Source organism: Lissotriton vulgaris, chromosome 9 (assembly GCF_964263255.1).
Source record: "Lissotriton vulgaris chromosome 9, aLisVul1.2, whole genome shotgun sequence".
Lineage (NCBI taxonomy): Eukaryota > Metazoa > Chordata > Amphibia > Caudata > Salamandridae > Lissotriton > Lissotriton vulgaris.
Window position 1 is genome coordinate 39,891,154 of NC_141697.1, and position 18,831 is coordinate 39,909,984.

The window sequence follows — 18,831 nt, forward strand, 5'->3', positions numbered from 1 at the left end:
GCTCTAGTTGTCACAGAAGAGGCTCAAGTGGGCTGGGGCAAGTGCCAAAATCATGGATTACTAGGCTGAGGAATCTGCGAGCTGTTTAATGAGGTTTTGAGTATGTTGACCTCTTTCCCCTCCAAAGCCTCAGAGGACAAGATCAATATAGGTTTCTGTGCACTTGGAGATGGGGGGGGGGGGGTCGGGAGATACCCTAAAAGTGAGGGAGATACATTGGGGTACAGGGGCCCTGATGTCCTTCCCGCATGCCTCATTCCCTACTTGTTTTCCACCTGTTGAATTTTTGTCTGGATCCTATTGGGAACAGGAATCTCCTAATCTGCCAATTTTTGGATTTGTGTATCTTAGGGGCAGTCCTTTTAACTGGTCCCAACTTGGTCTCTTCATAGATCTGCTTTCATCTGTCTTTACAGGCAGATTTGGTAGAGACTGGTCCACTCGCTCGCTACTGGGCACCTCCCTTGCCTTCCTTGAGAGCGGAGTCTTGCAGTCCTCTTTGATTGAGACTAGGGTGTGTTGAATCTTATGCAGCTTATTTAGAATGGGAAAACATTGGCACACCTCTCCCGCCATAGCTGGATGTGCAAGCTTACTCTTCACTGCTTCCTCAATGCCTGCCATTCTTTGGTCAAATATAGTGATTGCATTCATGGTGCTTAGGGTTTCCCTTGGTCCCTGGGATTGCCAATCCATTTCAATGACTGTGAGGTCAATGCAATAACTATTGAATCTAGTGTCCCGCACATGGCTTTCATAAGACCTGGTTGGGCAGGTGGTGTCTGGTATTTCTTCAATCCTCCTTCGCTGGTGAGGTTGGCATCTACATGGAGGTAATCTCCCACATAGCTATTTGACTGTTGACCCTGTTTTGGCTGTACATTTGCACCTTCATTACATCTAATGTTGAATAGCTCCTCATCGTCTATGGGAAATCATTCCAATGATGATCCGGAATCTGTTAAGGATCTGGACTCCGGTATAAGCCTGGGACTGTCTTTGCACCCCTCAAGAGCAAGCCTGCATAAGGCCGGGACCACTTCACCGTTATTAGTTGATCAGTTCAATTGACTACTCGAGACATAGGTAAAACCTTGGGCGATAAGGGAGCGATTGGGGTTTGGTACACTTTCGCCTGCACCAAGTGGCTGTTTAAGTTTAGGATATCAGTTGCTGTTACACCCTGCACGTCACCAGGCATATGCCTTCCTGTGCATCTCGTTACATACAGCTCCACGTCGGCTACTTGACGGAGCTTAGGGGGTGCTCTAATTAAATCCTGGTCTGTGAAGTTTCAGTACTGTGCCTTCATTACAGAAATATGGCGCAGGGATGATTATGCACTCGTCTAAACCACCCAAACCTATACATTATAGGGAGCGGCAGCCTCTCCATTAGGGCGGAGGAGCGCCACCCCCGCTGCCACCAGCCGCAAATAAATTGACAATAAAACAGGTTTCTAATCCATTATATTATCATTTTATTTTAATCCCCCAGGACCCGCCCCAGGACTCCGAAGATTCTTCGGGGTGGGTCCATGGGGGTGACACTGTGGCGAGGGAGTGTGCACTCCCTTGTCCCTTCACTACGCATGAGGTGTTTAATTGAACGTTTCAGGCCCGCCAAACACCTCATGCGCAGTGAAGCTTTCTCCAGCCCCAGCTGCGCTGCTAGAACTGGAGAAAGCAGGCACAGGCTCCCAGTCTGCCTGGGAGCGGAAAGTTGTAGAGCTCAGTCCAATCCTGATGCTGCTTTCCTGCAGCGTCATGATTGACAGCAGGAAGCTTTTTTCATTTTGTCCCTCGAGTCCCACCCCAGCTCCCTCCTCTGGCACACCCTGCCACTTTGGCAGGGGACGGGCCGCGACATGATTATAGGAGACCTCAATATGTGGTTTGACAGGAAGACTCAACCACAGCTACCATATTAAACCATGACGCCTTCAACTTGCAACAAATTGTTTCTGGCCCAGCTCACTGCACAAGACACACTCTAGAAGTCATATTTGAACCCTTAGGACAAGCCACAGTTACAGACAACTCCCCTGTAAGCTGAAGCAACCACAACATCATTACGTTTGAGAGCCAAACATCTATCAACGAAAGCTCATACAGGAAATGGGAAACACTACACATGCAGCAAATCAACACCCACTCTGAAAGACCCCAATAAACATTTGGCTGAAAGACGTGCACACCTTCTACAATTGGATCTCCACTGCAGTGGACAAACCGATACCAACAAAAAACGAATCCAGAGTATACCACAAAAAGAACGCCACAAAGGTTAATGAAAACATTAAAAGAATGAAAACACAACTCAACATACTACAACGCAAAAAGAGAAAATCAAGAGATGAAACAGACAAAACCCCACTATGCCACTATAATAGAGCCCACACAACAACACTCAGAACCACAAAAAGACACCACTACGCCACACGCATAATTAAAGCAACATGCCCTTCCAAAGTACTCCATAAAATTCTAACAAAATTATGCAATCCAGAGTGCCAAAATACAAAAACACCATGATCACAAGACTTCTGTACCAAAGTCTCAAAAAAATAAAAATAGATTGAAAATTACAGATCTTAGGGCCATATGTATCATCAAACTATTTTGCATTTCCTAAATAGCGAATTTTAAGGAATCGCTATTTAGGAAATGCAAAATGGTATGTATGAACAAAATCGCTTTTTATTTACGATTCCTTAAGCTTCCTTATTTGCGAATTCGCAATTAAGGAATATTTTCCAATGCATTCCTATGGGCCAGAAGGCCCATAGGAATGAATGCAAAATAATTCTCAAATTGCGAATTTGCAATTTGCTAATCGCAATTTGAGAATTATTGCAAGGGTGCAGGGGTTTCTCAAAGACACCCTGCTGCACCCCTGAAAAGAACCTGTATGTGCATATGGCGCACATACATGCCCTATGGGCATGTGTGTGCATCATATGCCACCTTTAAAAATGCCAATTTGTGCATTTCTGGAAGAAATCGCAAATTACCATCAACTGAAAGTTGGTGGTAATTTGCGAATTCTTAAACAAAATTTGCAAGCTAAAATTGCTACATACATAGCATTTAAGGAATCGCAAATTTGCGATTCCCTAAATGCTATGGAAAAATAAGGAATCGCACAAGTTTGCAATTCCTTATTTTGGGAATGTTTCATACATTCCAAAACGTGCAAAACGGCCTGCGAATTTCGGCCTTTGCGATTCAAAAACGGCTTGATACATATGGCCCATAGTGACTTAATGTCAGACAAACCAGTCAGGATTCCGGCCCGGCAGAGTCACAGAGTCAACCATCATATCCATGTGGGATGATCTAAAACCTACAGTGGACAAGAACAAAGTAGCTGCTTTATTACTTCTGGATTTACCAGCTGCATTTGACATTGTCCACCACCACATGCTAGTACAAAAACATGCTCATTGAAGATTTTGCACCCATGATCTTGAAATTAGTGAAAATGCTCTAAAATGGATTGCTTCTTATGTCACAGACAAAGTGTAGTGTACCTACCACATTTCACTTCACCTCCTTACACACAGTACTGTGGCATTCCTCTATGTTCCTCTAATATCCCCTCTGTTATTCATCATCTATCTAACCTCCTTACCATACCTGATTAAATCATTTAACCTCAACTGTTACAACTATGCACATGACATACACATTTTTTTTTTAATGGTTGGCCCGAAGACCTCTTCAATTCTAAACTTGATGATTGTTTTCATATCATAAACACATAGATGATAAATAACCATCTAGAGCTCAAGACCCTCCACCAACATCAAAGTAAGTTAGAAACCTAGGGGTAACCACGAATTTAGACCTATCCTGCATGTTAACAACGTCACAAAGAGTGCCTTCTACACAAAGAAAATGGAATGTTGCATTTTCCATACCTTGCATATCAACATAAACTGCAAGCCATCCTCACACTCCATAATGTCCAACCTCGACTATCCCAACAGCCTAAACCCTGGTGCACCTTCATTCACAAAACACAACTCATCCAAAATTCTGCCGCAAGGATTCTTTCTTCACCTACACCCAAGAGAAGATATGACTACAGTCCTACAATCGCTCCACTGGCTACCTATAGATGGAAAGGCAATGTTGAAGGCACTGTGCAGTGTCTACAGAGCCTCCCAAGCTACCAGCATACTGGACACCATAACATTGCGCCTCGGTCTCTTACACTTCAGCATCCACCACACTGATACATGCTGCGTCCAATAACACGATACCCGCCCCTCAGTGGTCATCGCGCATGGCAAGGAAACACTCACACAGCATCCTTCCAACCAGCGGCTACCCGTGCTTCAGAGCTTCACGTGGGAGCAGTAAGCGCTAGGTAAAGTCTGCAGTACAATGCAATATACCATACTCCAAACGCAGCATTCATCAGAAGCCCTCCTTTTTTATCTCACAAGTTTGTTACAAATGCCAGGCTCATGTCTGCTGAAGGAAATTCACCACATCAGCTAGTTCCAACTTGCCTAGTCCTTCTCTTTTTATCAGCTATTTCATGTCAGAGAGGAGAGCTGTGTCCCATCGCAACTCCTATTTTCACCTTCAGCACACAATCAGAGCTCAAGCCCAGGTGACAGGCTGGTTCCACGCAAGCGGCTGTTGTTCTGCTCAGCCACAGGAAGACGTTTGGTCGGGCTGAGAATTTTGTGCAGATAAAGTTCTGCCCTGGACTAGGCATGCTCTAGGTGTATGTAGGTCGTTCAGCTCACTAATGCTTAATGTGAGCATGGCCTCCCCAAACATGTGAGCCATTGCGTCATTACTGGATGGGTTGCAAAGCCTGGCAGAGCGTGTCTAAGTGCAGACGGCCATTGCTACCAGGTTGTACAGATTGCCTATATGTGACATTTACCATCACTGGTGACATTCTACACCTTATGTATGACACTGAGCGGCATATTTACAGGAGAAGTGGCGGAGCGTGGCGTTAGCCACCTTAGCTAAATGCCACACTCTGCCACTTCCGAAACGCAGGGCAGCCCCATATTTACAAGAATATGGCGCAGCCCTGCGTTTCCCCCTGCACTGGTGCTATAATTAGAAGCCTTGCGCCAACACAGGCACCCTTGCACCATAGTACAAGGGGGTCTGCATAGAGGGGAATATTGTTTATGGACAGTTATTTACATACCGTTTTTAACTTCTCTGTGTGCTGCATTAAGCAGCATACATAGAAGTTGCAAAACAGCATTTTTTTAATGATTCTTTATATACAGGGAGGGGGACCTCTGCAAGAGGCTTTGTCCTCTTTCTATCTGTGCTGCACTGGAAAAACGTGGATGAATAAAACCACGGATGTTGCTGGGAATGCCCACAGCAACACCCCTGGAACGCCCCTTTCATGCAGTTTTCTGCATGAAAGGGGCACATATTTATAAGGCCAGGAAAAGCCAAGTAAAATACCTTTACGTGGCCTTATAAATATACCAGTGGCACATTGCGCCACCGGGATGTCGAAAAAAGGGACATTCCGGCGGGGCAAAAGTGCCGGTAGGGCCTGCATCTGCTGGCCGAAACACAAAGAACCACTGCTCCTAACATCTCCGAGGGTGGGATGCAGGAAAGATTAACATTTTCCTTGTGTGTCTGACCCATGATGCGTGACACTTGGGCAGCTACCTCTTTACCTCACCAGGTAACAGTGACAAGATAGGCAACACATAGGGGTGAAAGTTGGAGCCAACTCCTTCCAGACAAGGGCTAACTCTGAAGTGAAAGAGCTCATTAGCACAATTAACATTTTAATATGTCAGTGAAAGTTACATGACAAAGGCCATAGTTGCATAACATAAGCAGTTAGTGGTCATCTGAAGCAACATCAATACTAGTATTAAAAAAGCTGTCAGAACCTAAAGTCACTGAAAAAACAATACTGGAAGGCATGAGGCAGAGATGTGAAAATGTAGTGCAAGTTAAAGGTGTTTAAACATCAAAACTGAACTACAAATAAATAACAAGAACTGAAAACAGCAATTCTTTTGGCATTATATGATGTAAGTTTACACACAATATGTAACTAATGCACTAGGAGTAGCGGCTTCTGATTTCCCACATACATATTGTGCTGCATAAATTGAACCGTGGTAGGCACAGGTGAGGGGGTTTAATGTGTATGTGCAAGTGTTTGTGAGTGTGTGTGTGTATGCAGTGGCGGCCGCCACATACAACAAGTTGGGGAGCACAGGAGGGGGCGCAGCGGAGGTGGGGACGAGGGACTTTAATAATATTAGAAATGTTTAAAAAAAAAGTTAAACTACCAGCTGACAGCCGCCTCATGCATTGCGCCACGGTGTTGGGTCTTCCGTCTGCCAGCAGACACTGGGTCTACGTCACAGACTCCCTGTTCAACCCTGCGCTGCTCTGCACAGGGATTGGCCTGAACAGGCTTAAAAGACAGGTCAGGGAGTCTGTGGGGTTTCTCCAGCCCTGCTGTTCAATTCAACCAGATGAGAGAAACCAAGTGTGCATGTGTATTTTGGTCAGCCTGAACCGGCCGGCCAAACACACATCCGCACTTAGAGAGTGCACTTAGCACTCCTCCCATGCCCGACCACAGCCCTCCGTGCACACACTGGCTGAGCCAGCTGCTTAAAAATCAAATGATAATGAAATATCATTTTATTTTTTTGCTGCTGGCTCGGAGCCACTGGAGTGACGCTCCTCTGCCATTGCGGAGGAGCCGCCCCTGTTTGTGTGTGTGCGTATGTGTGTGCCACCTGTCCTAAAAACATTTTATATGTATGTGGTTTTGAAGAACAATGTGGATAGCAAAGTATTTCACAGAGGAAAATACAATATAAACCATGAGAGCACACATATATATATGTATAAATATATATATTTGTGTGTGTCAGACGTTGAGCACTAAAAACAGGAGACAAACTGAAATAATGGATAATCATGAACAGTGTAGTGTTGCAAATACCATTCTTGACAGGTTACAACTGTTATGATACAGTAACAACAGTTAAAAAGGAGTCACATTTCAAAATGTGGTGGCATTTCATAAGGGAAACCTTAGCAGGTATGTTGGGTCGCAGGTGTGTTGAATCGCATGTATTATGAGTGGCAGGTATGTTGGGTCTCAGCTATGTTGGGTGGCAAGTGTTTTGGGTGGCAGGTGTTTTGGGTGGCAGGTATGCTGGGTGGCAGGTATGTTGGGTGGCAGGTATTTTGGGTCGCAGGCATATTTCCCCTCTGAGGAACCCTCATCTACTGACCCCTGGACCCTGCGGACCTTTTGCCAAATCCATCATGGACATCATCTCCTCTCATGCCATCGCGTCCACCAACTACACCTTACTGGGAGACCTCAACTTCCACCTCGACAACCAACTGGACCCCAGCACCACATCCCTCCTGGACAACCTCCACAACATTGGACTCCGCCAGATTGTGACCGAACCCACGCACTCAGCAGGACACACCCTCGACCCCTCTTCACAACAGGTAACTCCATCACCTTCAGCCACATCACTGAACTCCATCGACTGACCACCGGTGTGTCCACTTCACCTTCAGAACACCCACCATCCACAGACACCTACACCTGCTCCCACAAAGAAACTGGACCAAAATCACAGACAACCAGCTAACCTCATCACTCAGCAACTCCACCCCAACCATCGCGGAAAACGACGACTCCAGCACCGCAGCCCAAACCCTGCACAGATGGATCTCCGACAGCACCAACACCATAGCCCCCCTCAAGAAAAACAACACCCACGCCAAGAAAGCCAGATGGATTACCACCGAACTTCGAGAGTCCATACGCATTTGCCGCCACCTCGAAAAGGCCTGGAGGAACACCAAATCCACAGAAGCCTACAACAACTTCAGAGCAGCCACCAATGCCCACCACCAACTCATCAGAAAAACAAGAAAAAAAGTGATTGAAGACATAATCTCCACTCATGCACAGAACAGCAAAGAACTCTTCAACATCATAAAGGAGTTTGCCCAACCCACCAGCGAGTCCACCGTCATCCCTCCCTCACAAGACTTGTGCGACAAACTCAGCACCTTTTTCCACCACAAAATCAAGAGCATCTATGACAACTTTGACGAAGACAACCAACACACTGAACCCTCACCAAACACCCCCGATACCCTGAAGCCAGCGATCGACAACCGGACAGCCCTCACCACGAAGACACACTGAAGACGAGGAAGTCAATCCAATCCTGTGCCCCCACCGACCCCTGCCCCCACCACATTTTCAACAGAGCCGCCGACACCATCGCACCCATGCTCTACCACACCATCAACCGCCACATTCCCCGACGACTGGAAATACGCCAAGGTCAACCTCCTCCTGAAGAAACCTTGTGCGAACCACACCAACCTCAAAAACTATAGACCCATCTCCCTGCCCCCGTTCCCAGTGAAAGTCATCAAGAAAGCCATCAACAGCCAATTCGCCACCATCATTATAGAACACAACATCCTCAACTCCTCCCAATCCGGCTTCAGAAAAAAACACAGTATGGAAACCGCCATCCTCCCTACAACAGACGACATCTGCACCCTACTGGACAAAGGAGAAACAGCAGCCCTCATCCTCCTCGACCTCTCAGCGGCGTTCGACACAGTCTCTCACCGCACCCTAATACGCAGACTCCACGACGCAGGGATCCAAGACAAGGCCCTCAACTGGATCCACTCCTTCCTCTCTGGCAGAACGCAGCGGGTCAGACTCCCCCCTTTCCTCTCCAACCCTACACCTACCACCTGCAGAGTCCTCCGGGGGCCCTACACTCTACATGGCTCCGCTCGCCCCCATCGTCAGAACCACGGACTCAACATTGTGTCATACGTAGATGACAGCCAACTCATCCTCTCCCTATCCAACGAACCCAATACCACCAGACACAATTTTCGAGAAGGCATGGAAACTGGATGAAAAACAGCTGCTTACAACTAAACACCAACAAAACAGAAGTAGTCATCAAGGGCCCAAACCCCGACGCATGGACCGACACCTGGTAGCCCCCTGCCCTCGGAAGCCCGCCCGCCCACCCCCACGGACCTCGCATGCAACCTGGGAATCATCCTGGACTCGGAGCTCAAAATGGACCGCCAAATCAACTTCGTCTCGTCCTCCTGCTTCCACACCCTCCGCCTCCTACGTAAGACCTTCAAATGGATCCCCCTTGAACGCAGGAAGACCGTCACTCACGCCCTGGTCACCAGCAGACTCGACTACGGCAATGCACTCTATGCCGGAATAAACAAAAACCTCACCCGCAAGCTAGAGAACATCCAGAACGCTGCTGCAAGACTGGTCCTCGACCTGTCAAGACACTGCCACATCTCCCAGTACCTGCACACACTCCACTGGCTCCCCATCGAATCTAGAGTCACCCACGCCCACTAGGCCCTCCACGACATCGGACAAGCATACCTGAACAGCCGACTTATATTCCACGCACCCAGAGGACCCACGAGCAGCCCAGCTCTCTTACTCTGTGGTCCCCAGCACCAAAAAGGCCAGATCGGGAGGCCCATCCTTCTCCTTCCTCGCGACCTGAGCCTGGAATGACATTCCGCTCCACCTCAGACAGATAACATCGCTCCCCATCTTCGCAAGAAACCTCAAAACCTGGCTCTTTGACAGACCTCCCCCTTGATAGACTGGAGCCTGCTACGCTCCCCCACAACTCCCGCCCCCAGCGCCTTGAAATCCCTTAAGGGTGAGTAGTCGTGCTTAACAAATGCCTGATTGATTGATTGTAGGTATGTTGGGTGGCAGGTATGTTGGGTCTCACGTATGTTGGGTCTTAGGTATGTTGTGTGTCAGGCACATGGGGTCTCAAATATGTTGGGTCTCAGATATGTTGGGTCTCAGGCATGTTGGGTCTCAGGAATGTTGGGTCTCAGGTATGTTGGGTCTTAGGTATTTTGGGTCTTAGGTATGTTGGGTGTCAGGCATATGGTGTCTCAGATATGTTGGGTCGCAGATACGTTGGGCATCAGGTATGTTGGGTGGCAGGTATGTTGGGTCTGAGGAATGTTGGATGGCAGGTATGTTGGGTCGCAGGTATTGTTGGGTCACAGGTATTGTTGGGTCGCAGGTATTGTTGGGTGGCGGGTATGTTGGGTTTCAGGTATGTTGGGTGGCAGGTATGTTGGGTCTCTGATATATTGGGTGGCAGGTATGTTGGGTCGTAGAGTGAATCCTGGGATTCCCTTTTCGTCAGGGGGTTTTCAGTTGCACACGCGCCCCAGGGAGGGTAATCCATGAAATTGCCAACGTGCTGTGGGATTTAGCAAGAAACTACTGACCCCAGGGGCACCTGAAGGGCCTCCAGAAGAAACAGGGACAACAGCATGGCAGGGCACCCACCGCTATGCTAATGCTCACCACTCCCCGCTAATCTCCAGCCACCGCTCAGTCACCCCCGTAATCATGGATACTTAGGACCAGCAGTCCAAGAATAGGATGGCAGAGTGGCAGGGTGGTGGGTGGCACTGTCCAGGCTCGCGTGGAGGTGGTGTTTGGCTTTTCCAGAGATGCTTCAGTCCTATTTATGCAGAATCTAATATATGTCTAATACTAACTTAGAGTGATTGCATGAACAGGAGCAATCCAAAATCCACATCTGCCGCCGTGCTGGACCTCCACATAAAATCTAACATTTCATGGATTAGCTGAGTATGTTGCCTTAAAAATGATCGATTACATATGCTGACGTTTTGAAATTGCATCCTAAAACAATACTGGAGTGGGAATAGTAATTTTTACACCTACACTATCCAACACTTACCCTACTGTTGCACTCACTGGAGTGGAAACAGTAATTTTTACCCCTACACTAGCCAACACTTACCCTGCTGTTGCACTCACTGGAGTGGGTATAGTAATTTTGACCCCTACACTATCCAACACTTACCATACTGTTGCCCTAAAAGTATTATGCGTTGTAATGGTATGCGTTGTATTGGAATGCGTTGTAAATGTAGTTTCTAAAAATGCATTGTGATGGCATGGGTTGTAAAATCATGCGTTGTAATGGTTGTTGCAATTTAAAAAACCATGTTGTGAAGGCATGCGTTGTAAATGTTTGCATTGTAACGTGTCCTATTCACCATTGCGTGCCCCTTTCACGCTGTGTGAAAAGGGGCCTTCTTTACAAGCTTAATGCTGCCTTGTAAATAAGGAGAATGGAATATTGCCATCAGAACGTCACTAAAAGTGACTTTCTGGTGATGATATCCCCTTGGTAATCTGCCCCTCAGTTTGTAGAGTTCATTGATAGTGATTCCTCAGGGACACTTGTTCTGACTAAGCCACTGGACTTGAATTTTAACACCATCTTCCACAGCTATATTGTTGGTATCCCCTTCAGCAGGATTATGTTGTACTATTTACTGAGTCAGCGACCCATATAACGGTAATACCAACTCTATCAGATAGAGAACCAAAAGTCACTAACACAGTTTCGTTATTTGCCCATATCACCAGAAAAACTTTGATAGTTGAATTAATACCATTGATAATACATTTAACAGCAATTATGTTAGCAGATCACAAGCCATTCAACTCCGTGAATAATGAATGTACTCGCAGAATAGAGCCCCTCTCTATGTCGTGAGAACCATCTGCATAGTTATTTGGAGTCCACATAACTTTACTTATATTGAACAGAGATTCTTCATACTCAGTTATATTATGGGTCAAGTCATTCATGAATGTAAGGTTTTTGAGATTAATACTGAATAATGTATGTCTATGCCATCAGGAATAAGAAGCTCATTCTAACAGGTGGAATTCAATGAGTCAATTGGGCAAGTTTTACTCTGTGTCTTATTGCAGGTTAACACCTAAAAAGGAACCAGTTGTTATATTACCCAGGTTAGATGTTAGGCGTTCTCTATGGGGCGAGGATGTAGCCTAATGGCTAGGGCAGTCGATCTCAAATCTGGAGAAACAGGTTCGAGACTCGGCAATGACGCTGAACATCCTGTGAAAAAGTCGGTTGATGGTTGAGTGGGGTGTTAATCCTGCTCAAGCAACAGCCACAATCCTCGACAGCGTGATCCACAAAAGTCAGAACTGGGACATGTTTTAAGAGGCTACTTAAGTGGGTGGTACTATAAATGCTGCAGGCCCACTAGTTGCATTTGATTTACAGGTTTTGGGGTATGCAACTTTAATAAGGGCTTATAAGTAAATTAAATATACACATTTTTACCATGTTTTTGATCATGAGCACAAGAACTTTAGCACTGGTTAGCAGTGGTAAAGTGCACAGAGTCGTAAGGCCAGCAAAAACAAATCCATACAAATGGGAGGGTGAAGGCAAAAACTTTGGCAGAAGACCCCCCTAAGGCTGTCAGGTCTAACACTTGCAGAGATAGTTACAAAGAAATGGCGCATCACTACGTGCAATTAAGAAGGCACCAAATTTATAAGAATACCGCGCACCACTGTGCATTCCCTTGCACTAGCGCTAAGAAAAGTTGCCTTGCACCAACACAGACACCTTTGCGCCATAGTTCAAAGGTGCTGGCATAGCAGGGATGACTCCCTGCAGCGCAGGCACCCTTGAAACATGGTGCAAGGGTGTCTATATTGCAGGTATTATTGTTTATGTGCAGGAAGGGGTAACTTCCTTTACATAAACAATCTTTAAAGGTGATTTGCTCTTGCTGTGTGTTGTACCATGCAGCACACACAGAAAGAGTAAAAACAAGTAGAAATACAAATATTCCTCCTCTTTGAGCCAATCTAACACCTGCTGTTCAATAGCATTAATTGTTGGCGCTGCCTCAGATTTACAGATCCTTCCAATGGGGGGAGCGCCAACAAGCAGTGGGTGTTGCATGGGAACACCCTCAACAGCATCCATTGCACACCATTTGGACACAGAGCAATGCATGAAAGGGGACTACGTTTATAAAGCGGCGTTAAAGCCACTGCACTTTGTAAATTAGGCACAGAGCATTGCGCCACCGGAAGATTGGAAAATGTGATGATCCGTTGGCACAATCCCGTTGTAAATATGCTCCTTGGTTTCTTTACATACTGTTAGATGAACTACCAAGTAGTATGAAATGTTGTGCCCCCCTCCTTTTCTCCCAGTGTAGATGGCCTTCGGTCAGCAGGGTATTGGCAACTTTGACCAGCCCACTGTGGGGTGGTTAAAGCCGTGTTCATTAGATGATGAATTATGATTTAAACTTAAGTCTCAGTTGTAATTCTTTGTTAATGGCCTCCTTTGCTACCATTGTTCCTTCTGCTTGGAATGCTGTCAGGGTTTACACCGGTCTTCTGTCCCGTTCATTCAATTTCTTGACAGGCATCGGATGGAGCTGACAGCATCATTGGCCCCTCCACCTTGTGGGCCTTTAGGACAATGTATCCTGAATAAGCTGCAGTTCCGGTGACAACCACTATCTGCCTTCACTTGTATGTGGCTCCGTCACTACATATTGGCGACGAGGAGAACCAGTCTGTTTGGACCTACCAATGTGTTCAAACCTTTGCGCTACATCTCCACTACTACCACCCTGTGCTGCACTACAAAGACGCGAGTTAGTTGCTTCGGAGAACGTTTTCCAGGGTGTCTATGGTATGTGCTGCATTTGTATTTAGCAAGCATATGGTTTTAATAAGTCTTACCATAACCAGTTCCGGAAATAATTAACCTCTGGCGCATAAGAGCCTTGTTTGCGTTTTTTATGTTGTGTGCTTCCCACTCTCCTGTGAACCACCTCTTTGGAACGCAAAAGTGCTGTTAATTCAATAGCGGCCGGTGTGTTGATAGAGTGGTGGAGCAGGGAGGAGGGGACAGGGAGGGACGGACGGACAGACGAGAGAAATAAAAAAAAAAGTAAAAAACACTTACCTGCCGCATCGCCGCATTGCGCCCCTATCATTTGTGGAGAAGTGTGGCTCAGGGGTTAGAGGCGGCAGACCTGGAGCTTGAGTTCGGCCCTGGACCAGGGTTTAATTCCCCGCCTCGGTGGGTCTTGGGCTCAATAATTCCACGGACCTGATAATTCTCGCTCCGGTGTCATGGGTTCACACTCTGCGACTCTGAGCAATAGCTTGCTTAATCTCCACATCGGCCCCTCGCGGTGGGATGCCTGGCTTTCACCTTGTGGATACCCTGCCAGGGTTATCTCACAGGGGAATACCAGGACGGGTTCCCTAAGCAAGCACGGAGATGCCCAAGGGTAAGTCATGCGCTATATAAGCTTCATACATTACATCATACATTACATTTGCAGGTACAAGCTCCCAGAGTGCACTGCAGCCATTCCTGCTGGAAGCAGCGTCAGGATTGGCTGGGCCCGATGGTTTGCGCTCCCAGTTAGACTAGGAGCCTGTGACTGTTCTCTCCAACCCAGCAGCACAGCATGGTTCGGAGAGAGCTTCAGTGCGCATGACCGTTTGGCCGGCCTGAGATGGCATGCCAGAACGGCATGCGCACTGAATAGCAGTGCAATCACTCTTCCACAAGCCTGTCATCACCTTGGCCCCAAACCCAAGCCTCAGCTCCGAGAGAACAAATGAAAAATAAAACAATAGTAAACCCTTGTTTATTATCGTTTTATTTTCCATTGTTTTTGGCTGGTGGCAGGTGCTCCCCCGCCCGGCTGCAGCTCAATCTCTCTCTATGTCCAACCTATCAGGAGTGACTATTGAGATCCTATCAGTGAATCCGAGCTAGCCAGCCAATCTTTGCCAACATACCTACTTCCATGCTCGGCAAACGTACGTGCTGTGCCGTTCCTAACCTTGACAAGCGCATCGCACTGCACGGCACGGCTTATGTGAGGGAACCTCTTTTCATGAGTGGATTTTACTGGTAGGATTTGTCGCTTAAAATGCAATTTTTCATGTTTTATGTTGAACGGTACCCTGGTTCACTTTTAACTTTTCAAGTGTTATTGATTACCTTGTGATTTTTGTAACATTAAACCCACCCTTCTTGTAACCTCTCTTTACAGGTGCTCTGGTTTCGTGAGCACACGCGTGGATACAGCACCTATCATGGCTCACAGATCATTATTCAATCAACCCAACTTCTTTTTACAAAATCCCGGGAAAGCCACGCTGAAATGGAAACCATGGCATCTTGGTTTCAAGAATCACTTGATTGCCACTGATGGTAAAACCTTTTCACCGGAGAGAAAAAAACACTTTTTTTTAGTTTATTAGGATACGAAGGTCTGGAAGTATTTGATAACACTCCCGAGATAGACCCTCCGGCTGGACAGTGTGTGCCTTGAGATGAATAGAAAGAGGCAGTAACTGAAGAAGCAAGCTGCATGATGGAGAGACACTATAGGGCAGATTTACAAGTCCCTTGTGCCGCTTTTACGCCGCCGTTGCGTCACTTTTGTGATGCAGCAGCGGCGCAAAAGGTGCACCATGGTGCGGGGTATTTACAATGTGGCACATCTCCCAGATGCGTCACTTTCTAAAGCCCTGCGCCAGAAGAGGTGTACCATCGCAGAGGGAGGCGTTCCTGCGCAGGAATGCCTCCCAAAAGCGGCTGAGTGAAATCTACAAGATTTCACTCAGTCACTTTTGGGCCCATGCTGCGTCAAAACCCTGCGCCTGCTTGAAGCAGGCGTGAGGCTTGACGCAGCATTGTACACATAGGGCCCCCTGATCATTGCTGGAGCTGCGTCGCGCTTGCGACGCAACTCCAGCAATGCGCCGCTTTTACGGCACAGATGCGTGACGCATCTGTGCCATTTTTGCCCCATGGTGTGCCGCATTGTAAATGCGATACAGAAAAGGGGGTGGTGATGAACAGAGTGTCTGAATTAAGCAGACCACTCTTACGTAGTTTGGTTTGCCCTGTTCCCATCATGCACTGGGACAGGAACAGACTAATTTGCATGTAGCCAGGTTCTGAGCTGGGATGGTGCAGTGAGCTAAAAAACGGTGATGGATCAAGCCCTGATCTTTGAACTGGGTAAGAGTGGTCTGCTTAATTCTGACACTCTGTTCATCACCACCCCCTTTTCTGAATCATTTTGTCCACCATAAGCGTGGAAGGGTATACTCAGATGTGAGTCCCTTGCTCATTGCACCATCAGGATTCAAGCAAGCCGGGCCGACGACGGCTAAAATGCCAGAAACCGGTCCCCGGTAGCTTGTTTCCTTCCCAGTATAAGAATTGGCTTGGTAGTTTGGTTTGCCCTGTTCCCATCATGCACTGGGACAGGAACAGACTAATTTGCATGTAGCCAGGTTCTGAGCTGGGATGGTGCAGTGAGCTAAAAAACGGTGATGGATCAAGCCCTGATCTTTGGACTGGGTAAGAGTGGTCTGCTTAATTCAGACACTCTGTTCATCACCACCCCCTTTTCTGAATCATTTTGTCCACCATAAGCGTGGAAGGGTATACTCAGATGTGAGTCCCTTGCTCATTGCACCATCAGGATTCAAGCAAGCCGGGCCGACGACGGCTGAAATGCCAGAAACCGGTCCCCGGTAGCTTGTTTCCTTCCCAGTATAAGAATTGGCTTGGTAGTTTGGTTTGCCCTGTTCCCATCATGCACTGGGACAGGAACAGACTAATTTGCATGTAGCCAGGTTCTGAGCTGGGATGGTGCAGTGAGCTAAAAAACGGTGATGGATCAAGCCCTGATCTTTGGACTGGGTAAGAGTGGTCTGCTTAATTCAGACACTCTGTTCATCACCACCCCCTTTTCTGAAGCATTGTAAATGCGGCACATCAAGGGTGGTGGAGGCATGGCGCACAATTACTGGCGCATCCCTGCCCATATGCAGGGATGCACCAGTAATTGTAAATCTGCCCCTAGATTTTTAAAGGAAGCAGTTACTTCAAGAAACTATGGAAGAATATGTATCTTCACATAGAATTATTGACTGAAATATGTATCTGAGGGACCGAATTGTGTTTGTGCCTTTCAAAGGACATAACAGTTTTCACAAAGAGGTGTGCTGCTGCTAAGGGACACAATATTGTGTGCTGGCGCAATCTGGGAAGATTAGGGATCATTCTAGGACCAGGAACAGCCAATCCTCTCCGTTTAGGTGAAATGCCCATCACATCTGTGCAATGTCCTTCTTATTAAATTGTTCATGTTATAGAGAAGTATAGTGGTGTTTTTGTAGAAGAGCTTGGCTGTGTAAAAGACTTTCAATGCCTTTTTAAATTGAAAGCCGATGCAGTTCCAGTAAAACATCAATTGAGACTTGAACCTGCTGCATCAAGGAAGATCTAAGGAAGTTAATGGAAGAAATGTGTTAAAATAGCATTATAGAGCCTACCTACTCCTCCGAGTGGATTGTTGCTGTTGTAATCAGTTATAAAACCTGACCGTATTCTGCTGTGTGCTGAACTTCCTTCCCTTAATAAGAATATTGTGGTTGATTGCTAAGCCTTACCTTCCTTCAAGAAATGTTAGCAGCTGTAGATTGTTCTTTATTGTTCTGGATAATCGATTTAAAACCTGCACACAACCAAGTCATTCTCTCTGAGACATCTAGGGAATTACAACCTTTGTGACACCAATTGGCGCCTTTAGATATATCTTAGACTACCTTTTGGTTTTGCTTTGGTAACAAGTGTATTTCAAAAGCTTCAAAGGGGTCCAGACATTTCAAGATGACTTTTTGATATTTGCCATCACAGTTTTTGAGCCTAATGTCTTTTTAGAGAAGATTTTGCATGTCTTGGTAGAAAGAAGTATGACAGTTTCACATAAAAGATGGACATTCCTCCAAAGGGAAGTTAAATACTTGGGTCATACTATTTCTGCTGACGGCATTAAACCTAATTTGCTTGAAGAAATTAAATGTGTACTTATACCAACAAGCAAGGATTCCCTGAGGTCCTTTGTAAGTCTCAGTGAATATTTTGCACAGCTCGCCCGCCCATGGCTATGCCTTCATTGTTGAACCATTTTAGGAAATTGTGTGCTGCATGAAGAGCAGAATCTGGCTTTTTAGTCAGTGTGTGAACTTATGGTGAATGCACCTTCTCTCAGGTCTTTTGATGTTGCTTACAAATGTTTCATTACTGTAGATGCCAGTTCTATTGGTCTTGAGCCAGTATTGACAAAGTAAAAAGTTAACAAAGAACAGGCTATTGGTTTCATTTGGCTTTAAGGGGCCCTGAGCAACATGCAGTAAAATAAAGCATAAGGTCTTTGCATGTTCTTGAGCCATAGAAAAGTTAGAACCTATCTATGGGGAAATAAGTTGACTTTGTTTGCACATCATAATCCAATTATTTACCTTTTAGGTGGTTTTGGCCCAGGCCAGGCATCTGTTCTTCATGGTTACCTTTGCCTCAGAAGTGCAAAGATCCTGAAACTGTTGATAACGATGAATGTGTTGCAGCTGTTGTGAATGCACTGCAGGTTTGCGACTGACTCATTTCTGAAACAGAATGGTCTTTGGTGTGTGAAAAGGATCCTATTCTCCAGCTAGTGAAGACATTTTGATTGAAGGGTAGCCTTGCGTCAAATTGATGGACAAGCCCATTGTACCTTAAAAAACAAACATCCTCTGAATTAACTGAAAAGTACGGTACACTTACCAGCCACGGTTGTTTTGTTCCTCCTATTGTCCTATGGAAGACGTAGATTAATATTGCACACAATGGACACCCAGGATATTCACAAGTACAAGGAAGCCTTTGAAGACATTTCATTGGTGGCCATCCATGTATAATCATGCTGAAGATTGTGTTAACAGGTGTCAGCTGTGTTTGTGTTCTGACACACATTGGAAGGCTATTAAGGAAAGCATTAGCTTTAATCCTTTCCTTTCCCTTACCATACA